Genomic DNA, 17,868 nt, shown 5'->3' on the forward strand with positions numbered 1-17,868 from the left:
ACAGCTAGTCAGATTCATGCCTTAGTCTTTCATATTTTTGGTGCTACTGTGAAAGTTTTTCATTTCCCTTTTCTGACTGTTCATCCCTTATATATGGGAATAAGTTGATATTTGTATATTCATCTTTCATTATGTAACCTTGCCGAGTAATTATTAGTTCGAATGTATTTGGTTTTCTGTGTAGACGGTCATATTATCTGTGCATAGTTTTACTTTTTTATTGATTCTGAAAAAATCATGCACATTTTGCATTCTCCTCTGTAATATATCTTTATATGTTAAAATACAAAGTAAATTAAAAAAAAAAACTTAACAGTTAAATACTCCCTTGAGCACTGCACTTCCCCTAACCCTCAATATGTATGAAACTCATGGTCCAGAAAGAGGTGCTGTATTTAATCCTCTGACTTTTGAGCGTGTTTCTTAAACCCTAATCTAAACCCTAATGAAATATGAGTCACTTATAAAATAGATCCTAAAAATGCAGAGTGATGTAAAAACAAGTGCAGGTTGTAGAACACCATATTGAGTTATATTGCGGGCTATGTGTTAATGTGTTTATCTTAGGCCTCCACACCCAGATTGTAAATTTCTTCAAGGCAGTACTGTGTTTTACTCTTCATTTTATCTACCGCAGCCTGTAGGACAGTGCCTTACACAGAATTTATAGAAGGACTTTCACAAGTGCTTCCTCAACTTGCATACGTAGAGATTACTGGAAATAAGTAAGAAAGTGATTATACCTAAGTGGTTAGGTTAGAAACCAGGTTAGAAGAAATAAAAGTGTATGTGAGTTGGGGGTCATGGTTGCATTGAAAAACAAAATGCTTATGAAATAGAATTAAACCATATGTCCATTATGATGGAGAAGTGATACAGACTGGTGTTTCTCATGTTGGGATCTGTATACCCAGGGGTCTGTCGATATATTTCTTGAGGAAGTGGGGCTCAAGTGCTTTATAAAACTACTAAAGTATTATATATGTGAGCAAACAAGTCCTATGCACATTTTTGGGTCGTGTAAATGACCCATGACCTTATAAACAAGTACCTCTTATGAGATTTTAGTACTGTGGTTTGCATTTTAAATTATATTTTATTGTCACCAACTGATCACACAAGTGTCAACATTTATCTGGTTAACCTAATTACTTACTATTTCTCAAGTCAGACTCTGCAGGTCATATTCTTACAGATCTTCGAGTCCGAGAAACATATTTCCAGGCCAGTGAGCCAGAATAGGGTGGATGAGACAACAGTGTGGTACCCCGGATGTTTATAGCCTCTGTACCTTCTGTTCTCCTACATCTTCCAGCTTTCCAAGATCAGCAGGTAGGAGCTGCTGTTCTCATGAGTCAGTCCACACGACTGCCTGCTTCTCTGCTCTTCTTTGGCTCATAGACCAGGAGGGCACTGTCCTCTCCCCACACTGCTTTGTCTCACACTGCCCACAGCCTTTTTGAGTTACTGCTGCCCTATTCCATGAACATACGGCAGTTAGTTACGAGCTTCTGGAGGAGGTTTTAGAGTGAGTACAGTGAAATAAGTATAAGAAAGAACTTGGGACTTTCACACAGCATAGTTTATAGAAATTCCTTGGTCATCATGGGTCACTGGTCACCTATCCCTGGAGGTCTCTGTCTTGCTCTAGAGTCTCAAGGCCTCTCTCTTACCTCTTTTGCATCTCCACATCTTCTCTCGGTATTCTGAATTTCTCTATGTCCTCAGTATCAAGTTCTCTCACTTTGTTTTGCAGAAATTCAGTTCCCTCTTTGTCATGGCCTCACCTTGCAACCTGTGACCAGAGAACTATGCTACTATTTTTTTAATCCAAAAATCCATTAAAAAATATCAGGGTTTTTGTTTATTTTAAAAATATTTACCCCAAAGTGGAATACAGTTATTTTTTGTGAGGCCATATCACCTGTAGCGCTATTTTTTTTCTCTTCACAGTCCATACACAAATGTGCATATTGTCTTAGTAAGTATATATAATATACATATATATGTTGCATTTCATAAACTGTTTTCCAGTTTTATATGTAAAATACTTGGGAAAGAGGTACATTTTCTGTTATCAAGAATCTCTCAGAAAATACTTGATGATGGAATACTATGGTTATAATTCACAAAAGACCAAGAAAAGGCAACACAGCGTTTTAGGAAGGATGCTGACTTAGGGGCAGAAAAATGGTTTCCAGCTCCCATCTCAATGTTCTAGTTACCTGTCACTTTGCCTGTAGCAACTTCACTCCCTGGAACCTCTTTCCTCACCTTAACTTTCATCCTTGCCTGCCCCGGGGGATGGGAAGGGGGCAGAGTGAGCCTGTGCTTTCTAAACCCTAAACTTTTATATCAACACAACTGTTCTGTATTTTTGTAGGGATCATCCTTGTCATCATCATCATCTCAACTAGAAAGGTCTTTTTTCCCTGTAGAATATTCACCGGCAGACTATTCACAAGCTAATCCTTGCAGGTGATTTGCATGTACTCAAATTAACAATGTGGGACTCGCTTAATCCACTAGAGAATAAGAAGAAGGATATTCTCGGTCACTTGCATTTTATATTGTCATTTAACATTGAAATAAACTCCCTAATATTAAGAAAGAGGTCAATATTACCATTTAAAAAGGACTACTCCACATTGCATTGGTTACACATTTCTTAACTTTCTCACTCATTTGAATATCCAGAGTAGTTTGTGTGTGTGTGTGTGTGTGTGTGTGTGTGTGTGTGTGTGTGTGTGTGTTTCCTGCTCTCCTGTAATATAGCTAGACTCTGAAACAGTATGGGTAAACATTTATCACCCCCTGCAAGACAGTAAGTATTATTCTAAATACATTTAAAGGTTTTAATGGTTTCAAAGTTAATATTTTAACTTTTCTGTTTTATTGAGACTTATTTTTTGAGTAGTTTCAGGTTCACAGCAAAACTGAGGGGAGGGTGCAGAGATTTTCCACATACCTCCTACCCTGGCATGTGCATAGCCTCCCGCGTCATCAGCACCCCTCACGAGATGGTACATTTATTACAATTGATGAACCCACATTGGCACATCATAATTACCCAAAGTCCATAGTTTTGGGTGATTAGGGTTTGCTGTTGGTGTTGTGCATTCTGTGGTTTTGGACTAAATGTATAATGACATGTATCCTTTATAACATCATACAGAGTATTTTCACTGCCCTAGAAGTTCTCTGTGCCCCACCCCCTGCTCCCAACCCCTGGCAACCACTGATCTTTTTACTATTGCCATAATTTTGTATTTTCCAGAATGTCATATGATTGGAATCACATAGTGTACAGCCTTTACAGATTGGCTTCTTTCACTTAGTAAGTGCATTTAAGGTTCCTGCATGTGTTTTCATGGCTTGACAGCTCATTTCTTTTTGGCCCTGAATTGTATTTCATTGTTTGGTTGTACCACAGTATACTTATCCATTCACATATTGAAGGGCATCTTGGTTGCCTCCAAATTTTGGTGATTATGAACAAGCGGCTGTAAACATCTAAATGTAGGTTTTTGTGTGAACATAAATTTTCACCTCCTTTGGGAAAATGCCAAGGGGCACGACTGCTGGAATGAGTGGTAAGAATATGTTTAGTTTTGGGGCGCCTGGGTGGCGCAGTCGGTTAAGCATCCGACTTCAGCCAGGTCATGATCTCGCAGTCCGTGAGTTCGAGCCCCACGTCGGGCTCTGGGCTGATGGCTGGGAGCCTGGAGCCTGTTTCCAATTCTGTGTGTCTCCCTCTCTCTCTGCCCCTACCCCGTTCATGCTCTGTCTCTCTCTGTCCCAAAAATAAAAAAAAAAAAAAAAAAAGTTGAAAAAAAAAAATTTAAAAATTAAAAAAAAAAAAAAAAAAAAAAAAAGAATATGTTTAGTTTTGTAAAAGACGCCATACTGTCTTCCAAGATGGCTGTTACCATTTTGCCTTCTCACTCACAGTGCCCGAGGAAGTCCCTGTTGTTTCACAGCCTCACCAGCACTTGGTGTTGTAAGCGTTCCAGTTTCTGGCCATTCTGATAGGTGTGCGGTGGCATCTCATTGTTTTAACTTCCATTTCCCTGATGATCTATCCTTATTTGACATCTGTATTGCTTCTTTGGTAAGGTGTCTATTAAGTTTTTGGTCTATTAATCTACTTGTTGGTTTCCTTATGAAGTTAGAGTTAGTATTTTAAGTTGTGATATGCTCTGTATGGAAAACACAAACACAAACTTGTTTGTGATCAATATAGTTTTTTTTCCAAGTTATACAAAATCAATGTGTCACATGACATCTGAATTTCTAAAGAGTTCTTTATATGATCAGCTCTTCATGTTTATGAAAGATTATATATAGAATGTTTATAGACGATTCTATAGAATCTCATCTGATTATATATACAGATGCTCCCCTAGAGTGGTAATATATGGAATCACTGATTAATACTGGGACTCTGAACTCACTTAGACAAAACCAGCTTTGATGCTGTATTCAAATAGCTTCATTTAGCCTCACCAGGGCAACTAGCTTTCTCATGCAGTATTCTAGGGCTTTGCATTGAGATTTGGTTTGATTGTTACAGAGAGAGGTACAGTAAGAAGATGTCTCTGGGATGCCTGGGTGCCTCAGTACGTTGAGAGTCCAACTTCATTTCAGGTCATGATCTTGCAGTTCGTGAGTTCGAGCCCCATGTCGGGATCTGTGCTGACAGCACAGAGCCTGGAGCCTGCTTTGGATTCTGTGTCCCCCTTTCTCTGCCCCTTGCCCAGTCACACTCTGTATCTCTCTCTCTCAGAAAAGTAAATAAACATTTAAAAATTTTTAATTTTTTTTTAACATTTATTTATTTTTGAGACAGAGAGAGAGAGAGAGAGCATGAATAGGGGAGGGTCAGAGAAAGAGGGAGACACAGAATCCGAAGCAGGCTCCAGGCTCTGAGCTGTCAGCCCAGAGCCCGACGCGGGGCTCGAACCCACGGACTGTGAGATCATGACCTGAGCGAAGTCGGACGCTTAACCGACTGAGCCACCCAGGCGCCCCAAACATTAAAAAATTTTTAAAAATATGTCTCCAAAAGTTAAAAAAAATAATAGTGATATCTATTGCTTAGTGATACTTAATTGCTTATTATTTACTAATTATAAAGCACAGTGATTTATATGTGATACATAATTTTTCATACATATTAAATATATGTCTGTACATTCAGTTTTTATCCTTGCAAAAATTGCAGTTAGAATTTAGGTTATTTACATTCCCTTTTAAAGATGGGACAATGGAGTCTTAGCAAGGTTAAGATTTTGCCTAAATTCACATGGCAAGTGGTAAAGACAGGATCCAAATCCAGGTCAGCCTGAGCCTACGGTTTTTGTTCGTTCTGCTATATTATATTTATCATTTATTGATGAATTTATTAACTCAATACTAATTGAATACTTACTAGGTGTTAGGCACTGTTAGAAGTACTGAAAATACTCCAGTGGAAAAAATACACCTCAAATTCTTGCTTTCAAATATTTTATATTCTAGTGAAGACAAGAAACAAAATACGTACATATGTCCTATAGTGGTGAGTGCTATGGAAAAAAGGCAAGGATGTATAATAGGATAGAAAGTGATGAAAGAGGGGTGCATACATTTTTCCCTAGGTTGATGGCCAAAGAAGGCACCTTTTGTAAAACTGACATTTGAGCAGAGGTCTAAAGGAAGTGAAAGTGTGAGCCATGGGAGTATATGCTAGAATGGCCTTCAGACTGAGGGAACAGCACGTGTAGTGCTCTGAAGATGGGGATTTGCATGATGATAGAACAAAAATGAGGCCATTGTGCCTGAAGCAGAATGAGTGCAGGGGAGAAGGTCAGATGTGGTATCAGAGAGTTGGTATGGGGCCAGAAACCTGTAGGTCATGGTCATAACTTTGGCTGTATTCTGAGGAAGATGAGGAGTCATTGGAAAGATTGGAGCATGTGTTTTTGACATGGTGCGGCTTGTATTTTAGATGGAAAAGAGACCGTAGGACAACAGGGAAGGATCTGGGGAACAAGTTATGGAGGTGATTGCAGTGGTTCAGACAGGAGGTGATGGTGGCTTGGACTGGGGGAATAACTGGAAGTGATGAGAAGTAGTAGGATGCTAAAATTATTTCAAACATAGAGCCCACAAGATAAGCTAACAGATAGGATGTGGGGTGGGAGGAAAAGAGAGGGTCGGTGAGGACAAGTTTTTGACCCTAAGCACTAAAATAAGAAAATGCTCAAGAGGAAAGATTCGGGAAGAAATCAGGAGTCCACTGTTTATATGATGCTGGGTAGGGACTTTTTTTCTCCCCTAAGTGGCTAACCGTTCTCAGCATATTTATTGGCCTTCCTTCTTTTTCACTTATTATAGGACATATATCCATTTATGTCCATTAAGACATACATAGACGTAATTATGTTGTTCAGAACTCCCATATTCCTGATTTTTATTGATTAACCTATCAATTTTGGGGCAGGATGGTGTGTATGTGTGTTACTGACTGTTAATTACCGAGATAAGTGTGTTTAAAATCTCAGTGTGATGGTGGATTTATCAGTTTATCTTAAAATTCTACTTTGGCTCTATACATGTTAAAGTTAGTTTACTGGGTCCATGAATATTTGTTGTTAATTCTTCCCGGTAAATTAACTTTCATCAGTATATGTTAATGTCCTTATCAAATGCCTTTTGCTCTAAGGTCTATTTGGTTTTATTAATCTAGCTACAATCATCTTTCTCTTGGTTAGCGTTTGTGTTCTTGTTTCTGAGTTCATGTTGTTTTAAACTTTATCTGTGGGAATCCTGTGGGACCTGGATTTAAAATATATTGCTTCACAGAATTAGAATTTGCTCTTGCCAGATGCGTAGAAACCCTATCATCTGAGGTTAATTTAAACTAAATTTTGATTTAGGCTTTTTTGGCGACTGATGTAGTTTGAATTTTTATTCTCAAGTTGAGTGATTATGAGCTTGTAGTTAGGAATTCTTAGGGAAGTGCTATCTTATTTTCCCATCTGGGTCAAGGTCAGGCCAGGTGCAAGGCCCCATCATTGCTCTCTGCAAGGTGGGGTTTTCCTACTACATCACTGAGGGTGCAGCTATTCAAGGATCCCATCCTGATGTGAATGCCCCAGATCTTAATATTTCCATTCTGTTTGGACTCCTTGCTTTGCCTCATTAAAACCCAAGTTTGAGTCCACTGGGGATTGGCTGATTCCAAGACAAACCCCAGTCTGTGCTCATTAACTCAGCCACATTTTCCAGTCTTCATTTTCATCCTCTGAGGAATTCCCTTACTTTCCTGTCATCCCAGCCATGTCTCAAAAGATAATTTTTGATACAGCATTTTTACATCTGCCTTACCGGGAAGGGTTTCTCTAAACATCTAGTCCATAGACGTTCTTGTTGGCACGTCAAGTTGTGAACACGTGAGGACTGAGGCCAAGCCCAGCACTGTGGTGTCTGTTCCCCAGCTTTATGGGGCAAACACCTTCAGACTGCATGAAGATCCCCTTCTCCAACAACCTTTCGGTGGGTGGGGGTTTTGCATCCGGTAATGATGATTGCCTGAATTCACAATTACCCCAAGGACTACAAAGTAGTGATTTTTAAGGTTTATTATTTCTTCTATATGTACTATTTGCCATTTTTTCTGGAAAGAAGAGCTTTCTCCTCTGACCTACCTACCTTTTTTCTTTTATTGTGGGCTCATGGATTATGTCTAATCAAATACATTTTAATCCTCTTCAGCCATTATCTTTGATATTGCAACTGTCCTGAATTTGTTAGGTGGGAACCCCGCCAGTCAACTCCTGTGTCCTTTTGACATACCCCACTTAAAGTTTTGAGTCTGTCTTTGCTTTTCAGAGTAAGATATCCAGGCTTGCTTTGTATTACCCCTCAACTAGATCTGGAATCGGTTTTCCCAAGGAGCCCTGCTACTTTTGTTGGGAAATGGTATTTAGAAACAGGATCAGAGTTCTAGATGTGCTTGTTGCTGGTGGAATGTCATTGTGTTTAGGACCTTTCAGTGGAAACAACTAGAAAATCTAACTTTAAAAATTTTAAGGGTCTGCTGATACTCTCAACTCACAGAGTTTCTCTGTTCTAAAATAAAACAAAACAGAACACCCAATGTCAGAAATTACAGCGTAGTGCTTAATAATCCCCATGCCAAACTGGCTGTTGGACCTTGAGCAATTTAGTTAACCAAACTGTGTCTTTCTTAGATCACACGTCTACAAAATCAGAATAATAAAAGTAGTTACCCTAGGAAGTGTGTATGAAAAATGTGTTAATTAACATATGTAAATTACAGACCTGTTCCTGGCCCAGAGTATGCACTTGGTGATTGATCATTTGCTAAAAATAGTAGGTTGGATTTTGTGGAACTATCACTATTTGACCATTTTTTGCTACACAAAAATGATAATTTCATGTGGTTCAACATAATAAATGTATCAACACCTTCATCCACTGAGTGCCTGTTAAGGGCCAAGCAGCAGCCTCTACAGTAGGCACTTGAAGATAAGGACAAGAGTCCCTACCCTGAAGGATTTGAGAGATAAGTGACAGAATTATGCATGAGGTTTCTCAACAGTGCTTTTTATGTAGTGGAGAGTGAGGCAGGACTCTTCCTGGGTTATCAGAGTCAGTGGGGTGCAAGGGACAAAGTCTGGACGACTGGAGAATGACAAGTGTGGGATTTTGGATTGGAGATCCCAGACTTAAGGTGGGAATTGCTATGGGATACCCTCAGGGAATAAATTAAAAAAAAATAAACCACATATGTGCAGCAATGTATGCAGTTATGCAAACAAAAATGCTGTAATCATAACCTGTTTTATAATACGAAAAAAATTAACATATGTATTAGAATCCTCCTTATTCCTTTGTTGACTTTTAAAAAAATTTTTCATTCCATCTTGCATATGTGACACAATCTCAATCCTGTAGTGATATTTTTATTATTGAAATGGTGCTGCTAAACACTCAACATCATGCTCACATCTGGTTATCCTTCACAATGGCACTAGAAACAGAAATTTCTATGATGAATGTTCATAGTTTATTCTCTGGTTCTCTTCTTGTCTCTTACTCAGTGTTAATGTAATGAGAATAACAGAGAATTGGTACAAATAATGTAGCTGAAGACACCTGACCTTCTTTAGGAAGTAGTGTCTTTTATTGGCTAATATTTAGTCCATCTTTTATTGGCCAGTATTTTATTAATCACAGATATTCGTACAAAATGTAACTTGGTTGGGGGCACCTGGGTGGCTCGGTCGGTCAAGCATCCGACTTTGGCTCAGGTCATGATCTCATGCTTCGTGAGTTCAAGCCCCATGAAGGGCGCTGTGCTGACAGCTCAGAGCCTGGAGCCTGCTTCGGATTCTGTGTCTCCCTCTTTCTCTGCCCCTCCCCTGCTCATGCTCTGTCTCTCTTTCAAACATAAATAAACGTTAATTTTTTTTAATGTAACTTGGTTTCTTTTAGGAGTGATGAATTCTTATACTGGCTGCTATCATTTTCAGAAATGCTTTAATTGGTGGAAGTCCCAAAATGGAGGAGTATCATGAGTACCTTCCAACGAAATAGCCTTTTAAAACTTCTGATGAGCACAATAGATTGTTACCACACTGCTCTGCTTGCCTTCTGTCTTCGGCATGCCCAATTCTTTTTTTCAGTGCTTGTAAAATTAAAAGCAAAGTTTTCTTGCAAAATTCTAAGAACATCTTGCTGAAGGCCATCTCTTGCTGGTCTTGACTTTTCTTACCATATGTTTCATATTTTATACACTTTTGACTGTAATGAGACTGGCATATCCATGTGAGTCATGCTGATGAATAGGATGTGTGTGTTTGTGTTTATGCCCCATATGAGGGTTCTGGAACATGTGCAATTATTACAATCATAAGAGTCTATTAAACCATCTTGATAAGAAACTTTAAATATGTAAACTATTCATTAAAGGACTCTTCAGAGAGAAATTCCTTAGGGAAAACATGATGAATTAATGTTTATCTTTTAAACATTATACTATTGTATTAATAACACATGATGAAAATGTTAACCACCGTTGTCTTTGGCTGGAGAATTTTTTGCTTTGTGTACATTCTGAATTTCCAGGTTTTCCCTTAGTGCACCAAATATGACTTTTATGATTATCAAGATTTTAGCGGATTCCTTGATGCCTTTGGGATTCTTCTGGTTCTTTTACTTCGTGAAAAGAACAATATTCTATTACAAAATGAATGAAAATAGCTGTACATAGAATCATAATGCCTATCTTACTGCATATCAGGCCGTATGTTAAGTATTCTGCTCGCATTGTTTTACTTAATCTTTATACAACCATATAAAGCATGTGCTGTTTTTAACCTGTTATATGTACGAGGAAAACTGGAACTTGCAGGTGTTTAGTAACCTGCATAAAGTAAAAGCCAGGTAGGTGGTGGAGCTGGGATTTGGACCTGCCTTCAGAATTCAAGTTCCTACCCACCGCGTTATGCTTATTTTGTTGGTTATTGCTGAGACATCCATTTGCACACCAGCTGTTTTGGTCAGTGTACGCTTTAGATGAGGAAATTGCTGGACTTCAGAAGCAGAAAGACGATTATGACATGTCTGTTGTTCTGAAGGAGCTCACAGTCTTCTGGGTTGTAATCACGTGTACATTCATGGAGCTCGGAATACGGGGAACTCGGGGGGGAATACAGAAGAGCAGACCAAATCCGCCAGCAGGGAAGACAGGGGAGGCATCAGGTTAACTTCTTGGAGGAGTATTATTAAGACTTAGCTGGCATAGGAGTGGGGGGGGAGGGTATTCCAGGAACTGAGGACATGTGCAAAATGATGGTTTTGCAGATGACTCAGAGGCCCCATTTCGAACGGTTTTGGATGCCTGGTGAAGGAGTTTTCTCTTTCTTGCATGTGAACTGTGGAGAACCATTAAAAGAATTTAAGCAGTGATAGAATTAGATTTGCTTTTTCTTTCTTTCTTTCTTTCTTTCTTTCTTTCTTTCTTTCTTTCTTTCTTTCTTCCTTCCTTCCTTCCTTCCTTCCTTCCTTCCTTCCTTTCTTTCCTCCTTTCTTTCCTCCTTTCTTCCTTCCTTCCTTCCTTCCTTCCTTCCTTCCTTCCTTCCTTCCTTTCCTCCTTTCTTTCCTTCTTCCTTCCTTCCTTCCTTTCTTTCTTTCTTTCTTTCTTTCTTTCTTTCTTTCTTTCTTTCTTTCTTTCTTTCTTCCTTTCTTTCTTTTTTTTTTTTTCTTAACAAAAATTTCTCCAGCAGCTGTTGTGGAAGTTTTGTTACAGTGGGGAGTTTGCAGTTAGGGAGACGAGGCTGAAGACTGTCAGGATTCCATAGCCTAAGTCTTTTTGGGAACAGGGCGGAGATAAAAATATCTGCACCCCTGAGATTTCAATTTAATACTAGAGCTGTCCTGTGGTGAGTTGGGTTTTGGGAGTCCAGACTATTTATTCTCATGCACCAAAATTAATAACTTTTTACAGCTTATTCATTAAATAATTGTTTCGCAACTGAATGAATTTGGAACTTATTCAACCAGAGACCTTGACATTCTGGAAACAAATCGTTCTTCATAAAAAAAATAAAAAAGGTCAGTTATGTTTGTTTTAATTTTTTAGCCTGTTAGCTTCTGCAATGAAGTTGAAATTTTTAAGAAAATACATATGTGCTCCACACAAATGTATACATTTAGGTATAGATTTTAAAAATGAAGATCTTAAATCTTTCTGAACAGATGACAGCATTGTCACCCTATGGTGACAATATGCTTATGTTTAGTAAATGAAAAGCCTTAGGAAAGTTTGTAGAATTAAAATTCTTCTATAGTCAAGAAATACTGTATCAGCTATGCCAGTCACAGATAAACGATATACAATAGTAGCTTAATGCAGGGGGTCTGTAGACTCTTTCTGTAAAGGGCTGGTTGGGAAATATGTCAGGTTTTGTGGGCCACACATTCTGTGTCACAGCTGTTTCACTCTGCCGTTGTTGGGTGGGAACAGTTGGAACCAATATGTGAATGAATGGCTGTGGCCGTGTTCCAATAAAACTTTATTTTACAAAAACAAGAGGCAGGACAGACCTAGTATAGTTTGCACATTCCTGCTCTATAGTTCTGTGTATGTGTTTGCTTTAGATTCTTAATTTTATTATAAGATGCACGCTGGCGCTGCACATTATTGCATTTGGTCCTAGTACACGTTTAATGTAAGCATGTTGGTATTCAGGGTTTTTTTCGGTGATTTTTTTTTTTCTTAGCAACGTAGATTCATTTTATATTTGGCAGAACTAGATATAGTCTTTTGCTTGGGTTTGGTTGTTATTTGTTCTTCTGTTTGAAACCAGTGAAGTGGTTCTTCGTGGTAATTTGACTATGTGACTGTGGTTTGTGGATTGTAATTATTTCAGACACTCACTTGAACAGACCGTCCAGTTCCCTCAATAGTCCAGTTGGAGGCAGGTGCCAGAGCTAGACCAGTGCTTCCCAGTTATAACCGGTATTATAAAACTGAAGAGGCCAATGTTCATCCGCTCCCTTTCTATAGCTTCCAACATGGTGACTGTGACATGTCTCCATTCTTCCTCTCCTTTTTTCCTTTCCCCATCCTTGGGGTCAGTTATAGAGATTTGGAATGTTTTACGAGCCTGTAATACATTTTTTTTTTTTTTTTTTGCTTAGAAACACTAAATTATTTGAGTCCCTCCGGTTGGCGAGAAAAGAGGAGGCGATTTCACTTTATTCCATCTTTTAAGATTTGGCTTAGGAGGAATATTCCTTTTATTTAATATAAAATAAAAATGCTACAATACCACCAGCTCTTTTAATTTAAACTAAATGTGACTTCATGTTGTGTTTGCTTCTCACTGCAGCCCGAAGTGATACCTCACGCATCACAGTTCTGGTAGTGTTCTGTTCGTATCACTCGTATGAAATTTATGTCGCACTGCATTTAGTATGAGCTCGGTAGCTCCTAGTCCGAGGAGGGGTGGGCTGGGTGTAGGGCTCAGGTGGGGGAAGACTTGCCTCCTGCATCTCCGTGGTGTCCGTGGAGTCTAACACAGTACGTCAGACAGAAGGTTCAAGTAAATTTGTTGGCCGAGTGAATGAATAAATGGCTGTTCTCCTTGAATGAACAAGAATGGTGTATACAGTATCATTGGTAGCAGCGATATCCCTCCTACACCTCGAACGGATAAACTTCCTAGTGAGTTTCTGTGGCCGTCATTCAGTTCAGACTTAATTGAGCCTTGAGTCTGTGCCATGTCTGACTTCAGATTCGGTGGATTAATTAATTATCTAATTAGTTGCTTATCTAGTAGGGAAGAGACATATGAGTATATTATTTTAATGAAACGTGATGAGCATCGCAGGGAACATGTGCGGGGTTCCAGGGCAATCCAAAGGAGGGCACTCCACTCAGGAATCTCCTTCAGCACGACGGACGTCCTTTCCCGCTCTTGCATTCCCAGCAGATTGTGAGATGTGACTATAGGCAAGCTAGGGAAATAGTAGGAAGAAGAAAGGAAGAACATTTAGGCTGAAGAATGAGGTGGTGCAGACGCAGAGGTGGCTGAGACATTGTGGCATGCAGTGGGTACCACAAGCAGCTCTATGTTGTTGGCAGGCTGGGAGAAGGGTCGAGGGAGGAGGGCTGGGCCAGACTATGGAGGGATATGTGCATCATGGTAAGGGGCCATGAACTTGATCTTGAGAGGCAGAATGGCATAGTGTTCAAGTATGCATTCTAGAGTGTAGGGTTTTTTCCCTCCTTTTAAAAAAAAGGTCACTTATTTATTTTGAGAGAGAGAGAGAACAGAGGAGGGGCAGGGAGAGAGAGGGAGAGAGACTCCCAGGCAGGCTCTGCTCTGTCGGCACAGAGTGCGATGCGGGGCTCGACATCACAAACTGTGAGATCACGACCTGAGCTGAAATCAAGAGTCTGATGCTTAACCTACTGAGCCACCCAGGCACCCCTAGAGTGTGAGTTTGAATGCTTCCACATCTTACTGCATGTTCAGATATCCATTCTTCTCACCTGTAAAGTGGGGATGTAATTGATCTTTTAGGGTTTGTTCATTAAATCAAGAATTAACTTATGAATACTTGCTGTGTTCCAGGACTTTTCTAGGCACTGGGAATACAGCCCTAAATGCCTAAACAAGAATCCTGCCCGAGGTTTACATTCAGGGTGCGGTGGAATGGGGAGACGGACAACGAATAATAGAAGTAAAATAGATGGTGTGGTAAATGGTGGAAGGGGAGGAGGGAATGCTGGGGTCACATTAGGAGCAGGGAAAGGGGAAGTTTGCAATTTTCAAGTTATCAGGGAAGACCTCTTTGAGAAGATGACAGTTGAATAAAGACCTGAAAGAGGTAGAGGTCCAATCAGTGATGATATCTGGGGGGAAAAGCGCTCCTGGCAGAGGGAGTAGCAAACGCAAGGCCCCAAGATGGAACGTGCTTGACACGTTCCGGGAACGTGAGCAGTGGAGACAAATTCAGCGTGCTGGTGCCGCCTGGAGTTTGTAGGTCTTTGACGGCCATTGTTATGGCTTGGAGTGAGATAAAGCCTTGGAGGGGTTGGGGCAAGCCATGACACGGTCTGACTGTTTTATTTTTTTTTTTCTTCAACGTTTTTTTTTTTTTTTTATTTTTTTTTTATTTTTATTTTTGGGACAGAGAGAGACAGAGCATGAACGGGGGAGGGGCAGAGAGAGAGGGAGACACAGAAGCGGAAACAGGCTCCGGGCTCCGAGCCATCAGCCCAGAGCCCGACGCGGGGCTCGAACTCACAGACCGCGAGATCGTGACCTGGCTGAAGTCGGACGCTTAACCGACTGCGCCACCCAGGCGCCCCGTCTGACTGTTTTAACAAGAACACTGTGGCTGCCGTTTTGAGAACAGACCAAGTAGGGCAAGGTCGGAAGAAGGAAGACCAGTTAAGAGGCTAGCGTGATAGGAAAAGAGCGGTGAGAAGTGGTCTTTGAACGCATTGTAAATCACTTCAGGTAGTAAGTGCCTGGCACGTGGTAAGCAAACAATACACGTTAGTTATTGGTCGTTAGAACTCGTAATGACATTGAGCGGAGAGGGCTCAATGCATATTCTTCTTTGACTTTTCACTGCTGAGCACAGTGCCTACCATGTCTTTTTTTGAAGTTTTGAGTGAGAGAACATTCCATTACCAGCTGAGACATGACCACCTTACCTGTCAAGAGCTGCCGGGAGGAGTTAAGCATAGGGATTGAGTGGACCAGGAAGGTGAATGCTACAATCTCTTGAGCACTCACAGTGAATGAGTGTTGTGTAGACTCCTTTTTTTTAAAATGTTTATTTTTGAGAGAGAGAGAGAGAGAGAGAGCGCAAGCAGGGGAGGGGCAGAGAGAGGGGAACAGAGGATCTGAAGCGGGCTCTGCACTGACAGCAGCCAGCCTGATGTGGGACTTGAACTCACAGACTGCGAAGTGATGACCTGAGCCGAAGTCAGAATGCTCAACCCACTGAGCCACCTAGGTGCCCCGGTACAGGCTTCTTAAACGTGTTTTCTCCTTTCTTTTCCCAGTAATCTCGCATGGCAGCTGTTGTTACGCCCATATGTATGCTTCCAATTAGGCTGTTGACAAAGTTGAACATCCTAGGCAAGACCAGAGAATTGGGCAGGAGTTGACTTGTGTTTGGAAACCAGGCCTGTCTTTTTCAATTAGGTTAGATTGCCTCGTATCCAAAAGTTCAAGTAGGTTATACACAAGAATAAAATATAGAAGTCAATAAAAATAGGGAGGACATATCTATATTTCTGCCATTATTCATAACTCTTAAATGATAATGATTATACGTGCGCTTAATACATGTTGTTATATGTGTGTGAGTGAGTGTGTGTGTGTGTGTGTGTGTGTGTATGTGTGTGTGTTTATTATCCTAGATGGTATGTCTGATATAATCATACTAAACATTGAGCTAAACAGAAACACTTTCCCTAGCAGTGTTAATGATGTAAAATTCTATGATGTTTAGGTCCTTTTCTCTGCCAGGTAGACAGTGTATGGTCGCACGATTAATATCACAAAGCACAAAAGCGAGGAGACTAGTTCAAGGAGAGCTTCAATGCCTTGGTGAAGATACTTGCCTAGGGAGGTGACAGAGTCTAGATGAGGACTGAGCAGATACAGATTGGCCCCAGAGCTCACTTTCCTATGGACTAGAGCACAGAGTAGATACAGGCGTCAGAAGGGATCTTATAAACAGAGCTCCTCATTTTACATGTAAAGAAAGTGGGGTTCTGATAGTGGAATGACTGGCTGTAAGTAGCTGGTAGAGAGACAGGATTGGAATCTGTGCCTCTCTCTTCCATGATCCCGCATTAGCTCCATCAGCTGTGTCTCCGGGTGACAAGCATCTTCTCCAAGGGGAAACACAAATACTTCTTTGAGTCTCTCAGAGTTTCTGAGCAACTTAGTTTTATTGCGGACGTTAAAAACAGAACCTTGAACTTGAAATCCAGGCTCGTGTCTTTCCGTTACCTTGTGTGTTTAGTTACATCGAAAATTGGCCTGTTCAGAGTCTCTTGTTGTTCGCATATCAGCTGATACTATTTAACATTTTAAAAACGGATACTGTCGCCATGTTTAAGTAGTTATTTCTATAAATCAGATATGAGGGATAAAATACGCCTTCTTTATAACCTACATCGATTTAAATCGTAAAAGAACTGAACTGGACAAAGATCCTCAGTAGGAACTGAAAAAAAAAAAAAGCATCACATGTATTTAATCCACACTTTCACTGCAACAAAGCGGGGGATGATTTATGTTTAAGAAAAACATTTTTTATTATTTCTGTAGTGGGGCATTTAGTGCACACACAGTAAGTGTTATAACCAAAACAAATATACAGTTGGGACATTGTGTTTAAATTATCTTCTGTCATGTACTATATAAACCAACAATAGTTTGAAATGTATTGAAAGTACCATATGGGACAAAGCAAAAGCTGTTCCAGGACCCTGCTCATGATGAATGTGAGCCGAGTTTCATTAGGAGCCTCCTAGCACGTCTCTGCATCCTGAATCATTTCTTCCACGGTTTGAAAGGATTCCAACATCCGTCCTAGCTCCCAGAGGTTTTGAGTATTTTTAATAGATCATGACATTTTTTTTTTTCTGGCTTCATAAAGAACTAAATCAATGAAGTTAAACGTTATTGCGTTTAGATTTCCCTTTGGTCTAGAGAGATCCAGTTCAGGCTTGTGTCTGAAAAGCTTCAGCACGTCTGCTCTGATGAGAAAAATTCTTGCTGGGATTTGACAGTTGGGAAGGAGCAGTCTTCTTTTTCAAGTTGACTCACTGCATTGAGAACCTGCTGCCATAGGAACACGTCGCTGTTTAGTCTAGTACCGGTTAATGCTCTGGGCTGGAGACATTTTCAGATTGCAATACTCATCTTGCGTTCTACTCCAGCTGACGGGCTCTAAAGCCTGTCTGAATGTTTTCCTCTTGGGACATTATGTTTGTTGCATTTGCCCCGTATAAGGACCACAATAGAAATTGTGATAGTTCTGAGTCCTTACTTTGTACCAAGCATGTTCTTAAGCACTTTATATAAATGATCTCATTTATTCCTAACAGCAGTCTTATGAGGTAGATAATACTTGTAATCACCATCCATTTACTTATGAGGACTTGTGCAAGGTTGCATGGCCAGTAAGTTCTGGCCTTCTAAATCAGTTCTTAATGCAGGCACTGTCTCTGTTTTCTCAAATGATACAACTAGCATCTGAGGAGTTAAGGGGCTCTCCCAAATCCTAGATCTAGTAAACGGAAAAAGCAGGAGTTGG

At 40.1% G+C, this 17,868-nt stretch overlaps 1 protein-coding gene across 15 annotated transcripts in view; it reads left to right on the forward strand.

Annotated features, from left to right (window-relative positions):
- EYA4 (EYA transcriptional coactivator and phosphatase 4) overlaps positions 1-17,868 on the forward strand; it is a 318,259-nt gene that overhangs the window by 85,096 nt on the left and 215,295 nt on the right. The window lies entirely within an intron of this gene.

This window comes from Neofelis nebulosa, chromosome 6, assembly GCF_028018385.1.
Source record: "Neofelis nebulosa isolate mNeoNeb1 chromosome 6, mNeoNeb1.pri, whole genome shotgun sequence".
Lineage (NCBI taxonomy): Eukaryota > Metazoa > Chordata > Mammalia > Carnivora > Felidae > Neofelis > Neofelis nebulosa.